The 4,546-nt window shown below is 36.6% G+C and overlaps 1 pseudogene; it reads left to right on the top strand.

Moving 5' to 3' along the window:
• The first annotated feature begins 1,312 nt into the window (after positions 1–1,312).
• On the top strand, positions 1,313–2,047 carry LOC110310731 (breast cancer metastasis-suppressor 1-like protein pseudogene; annotated as a pseudogene).
• Positions 2,048–4,546: the final 2,499 nt, after the last annotated feature.

Genomic DNA, 4,546 nt, shown 5'->3' with positions numbered 1-4,546 from the left:
CCAGAATAAGGCACTCATCTGAAATCTGTGAAAGTTAACATTAAATTTTATATTTTCTGTATCTTTTATATTTTATGCACTTATCCATAACCAAAACCAGAAAAATCCAACAGACCAACAGAACTAGAAAAACAATTTGGAGTATGTTCATGTTTGTAACTCTTAAATACTACCTGCATTTAAACCACTCTCATTAAATTAATTTAGCTTTTCTTATTCTATTTTCCTCATGTTGTACTATATATATATATAAATATGTAAATATATATGTTTATATACACAATTGTCTAAATTATGCATATGAAAAAGAATAGGTGATTCTAAAAAATATTTTGAAATATATTTTACACTCAAAATTAGATTTATTTCTCTCTTTTAAAACATACTAGCAATTGGTGTGGAATCTAAAGAGAGTTCAGACAAGTAAATTTCCAGAAATATGTCAGTTATTCTCTCATGGGAATATCCATACATTTTTCTCCCCTGCCCTGCCTTCTAGCAGAAGAGATAGTTATTTTAAATAACAACATTAACTCTAAGTTTTCTTTAGAACTTCTGTTAGATAGATAAGCTCATAACTGTAGTTATTTACAAGAAATATTTAAAGCAAAGAAACTAAATCCCCTACAGAAATCAACTATGAATGTTGACTGATAACAAGCCAAAGAGGCTAATACTGAATATCCTTTTATAATATACGGACAGCTGCTTTTCATTCCTCTAACGTTTCTAATAACAACAATGTTGCAAGAAAAGCCAAGAATGAAATATGGGAATCTAAAAGGCAAAATCCTCATCACACACAGAACAGAAAAAGGCACACACAAAAATTATGATAGTTAATTACTTCATGTTATCACAAAGTGAACTTTTGTAGGGCTCCAAAGCCAGCTAAAGGCAAGATGTGGGCAAATAAGAAGGCGTACGCTGTGCTCTTGCTTCACAAGCTGTAGTGTTGTGAAAGTCTCTAGTGTTTTGGTATTATCCTTAGAATCCCTATAGCTACAAAACTGTTTCAAGACAAGCAGTACTTGATGAACTTTGAGTTCTCTTCCATTTATACTCTATTTGTGGAAATTTGAATATGCTTGGCTGAGGGAGAGCCACACTATTGGGGGTGGGGGAGCTTGTTGGAGTAGGTGTGACCTTGAAGGAAATGTGTCACTCTGGGAGTGGGCTCTGAGACCCTCCTCCTAGTTGCCTGGAAGCCAGTCTTTTCCTGTTTGCCTTTGGAACAAGATGAAGAACTCACAGCTCCTCCAGTCACTATGCCTGCCTGGATACTGCTATGCCTCCCATCAGAAAGAGAAGGATGGTATGTTTAGATGAGATGGCCAACACTGAGAAGCAGTTTACAGATCTCAAAGATCAACTTTATAAAGAGCAGTTCGTTGAGTCAAGTGGATGCAAAACTACAAGAAGTCATAGCTGGAAAAGCACCAGAGTATTTGGAAACACTGGCCACCTTACAAGAAAACATGCAGATTTGCACAAAAGTAGCAGAAATCTAGAGAGAACTCTGCTTAGACTCTGAGGAATAAGCACAAATGTGAAATCCAGGTTTCTCGCCAGCATTGTGAGAACAGTGGAATGATGGGCTTCAGTCAAGAAAAAAAGAGGAAGGATCCTTTCAGCCCCGACAAAAAGAAAACAGTCATTGTCTCGGGTCTGTATATAGTTGTATATACTGCAGGATTTCAATATTCTTGAGGATTGGACAAGAATTAGGAAGGGCATGGCTACACTGAGTCCACACCAAGTTAAAACAGAATGCCCTGTGAAACTGGACAAACATCTGCACAGTGCTAGATCTGAAGAGGGAAGACTATTATGACGGTGAATGTTATATATACGTGGGCAAACACTATGTACTGATAAAAAAGATGAGTGTCCCACAAGTGCTGTAGTTACAACAATTGACCATTATGAAGTTTGGATTAAGAGGCCTGATGGAAGCAAACCTAAATTTTACATTTCACAACTATAGAAAGGAAAATACTCAAACATTTCTAATCATGATATGTGTTACCCACATCTACCTTATTAGGTTACCATGTTTAATGGGCCATGGGAGCCCAGAAAATATATTCAGCAGCTTAATATTTTCATCCAGTCATGAGAGAATGTGTCTTTTAGGTAGTACTCAAAGTAGACCCCATATTATTAAGTCATTAAGAGAAATGGTGACAAACTCTAATCATGACCCTCACATTTAGTTGCCTCGTAGGCCCCATGCCAACTGTTTGGTATGCATTTCTTTCTCAATGTTGTTTCATTCTGTATTTCACAGATGTTTCTGATCACCCTTAGTGGTTGTGTGTACTGTCCCAATGCAGTGGCAGTCCACACACAGATACACACACAGACATAAACACAGACACACACACACACTCACACAGACACACACACACACCACACCACACATACACACAGACACACACACACTCACACAGACAGACACACACACACACATACACACATACACACACCACACCACACATACACACACACACCACACCATATACACACACACACACACACACACACCACACCACATACACACACACACATACATACACACACACACATGTATGCATGTATATATACATATGTATATGTATTTGATAAGCATTTTAGTGAGATTTATATTTTTAAATTTAATATGTAATAAAAAGTGTTTGGATATCAAAAAAAATGGATAATCATTCTAGATGGAAAAAAAATATTTTAAAAATAAGGCTTTGGAATGAAAAAAAAATACTCAAGCTTAAGGACCCAACATGAAAACATATCATTTTAGAGATTTGTAATAACTACACTTATGAGTATTACTTAAAATAATAGTAACTTCAAAGTACTGATAGATAAAAATGAGGGTGGCATCATGATGAATTATCACAGAGGCAATTTGGAAACATAATGCAAGAAGCTTATACTAATGCCCTTTCGGAACCTTAGAGAGTCCTTCCCTAGTTCAGTGCTACAAACTATCCTGCAGGGCTTTCCGACAGGTGTACCAGCTTTAGTTGTAAGACTCATTGATCATTTTAGTGCATGGCCTAGAAAATGGCAAATGCAAGCATCTCTTGGATTTCCTAATGAGGAAAAAACATTTTTAGATTTATTTACTTTACAAGTACAAGTATAGTTTTGCATGAGCATCACATGTATGCCTGTTGCTAGTGAGGATCAGAAGAGGGAGTCAGATCTCTGGGAGCTGGAGGTACAGAGATTGTGAACTACTTTGTAACTGATGAGAATCAAACCTAGATCCTTATCAGTGATCTACTAGGAAACTGGATTGGTGTCAGTGGTGAATTCCAAAAATAAATTCCAGCTCAGTTATAAATCTCTGGAGATTATGAGCCACTTTATTAAAAGGTCTTTAACTACTTAAGATAAATGATTGCTACACTTGAACTTAGTGTGTTAACTACAGAATACATCATTAGAAACATTGCCAAGAAGCATATGCACAATTTTGTTTCTGGCTTGCTGTTATCCAAACAAACCATAATATGCAACTGAAGACTGCAGGAATTCATACGTTTCTGTAGAATTATGTTTGTCAGTTTTATATGGCAATATGTCAAGGTTCCAGGCTCCAGTTATTCAATCAAAGAGTGATATAGGTACAGCTATGAAAGTAGTCCATAGGCTTGACTAAGCCATCAACAGCACACTACATTAAGAGAAATTTTCTAGATAGAGCATAGACTTCCCAGGATTGGAGCTATAAGGTTGTAGTAGCAGAGTCATGTGGTTTGAAGGCTTCAGCCTGCCTCTGGATCACATGCCCTGTGGATTTTGGACATACCTCAACAACATACACCATAGTACATATCCATTTTAATTGTATACATGTTGTCACCCACACAGAAAATCTGGAATTCTGTTTGAAATAGTGATTAAATCCCTCAGAACAAACGCATTCTACAACTTGGTACCACTGTTTATATTGTAGTTCTTCAAAGTACACATAAGTATTGACCAGCTACATGGAAATATCAGGCATAAACTAACTTAGTCTAGTTGGTAATGTTAGATGAGAATAGTAGGATAATGGTAATTTTTTAAATTAGTCTATGAATCTTATTTGAGCAAAAAAAAATTTAAGCCCAAGGAATTTTGTTTTTATATATAAGATACTTTTAATTTTTTACAGTATCTTTTTCCAAGAGGAGAAATGTTTATCTGCTAGGGGAATTGTTCCAGGACAGGGGAGGAAGGTAAAGTAAGTGATCAATGTGAGGTTCCATTGGCCTCACTGTGATGAGCAGTGACATCATCAGATCTCCCTGAAATTTCCCCAAATAACAAGATGGGAACCTTTGTCTAGTGAAACAAACTCTCGTGCAAGGAAGACTTAGGACTTGAAATTTCCTTGGCTCCTGGCCCACACTGCTTGGTGATTCTGAGCTACTTTTTTTTTTCCTGTGAACTAAGATTTAAAAGAGGACACTGGGATCAAAGTTCTAACACAAAATAGTAGAAATCAAGGTCTGTCTCAGTTTGTAAGGAATCCACAGAGGAGGCCATGAAGACC

The sequence above is a fragment of the Mus caroli genome, unplaced genomic scaffold, assembly GCF_978045245.1.
Source record: "Mus caroli unplaced genomic scaffold, Mus_caroli_1 scaffold_16, whole genome shotgun sequence".
In the NCBI taxonomy this organism is placed as follows: Eukaryota; Metazoa; Chordata; class Mammalia; order Rodentia; family Muridae; genus Mus; species Mus caroli.
Note: the sequence above shows the minus strand (reverse complement) of the source record. Positions and strands in the feature narration are given on the sequence as shown.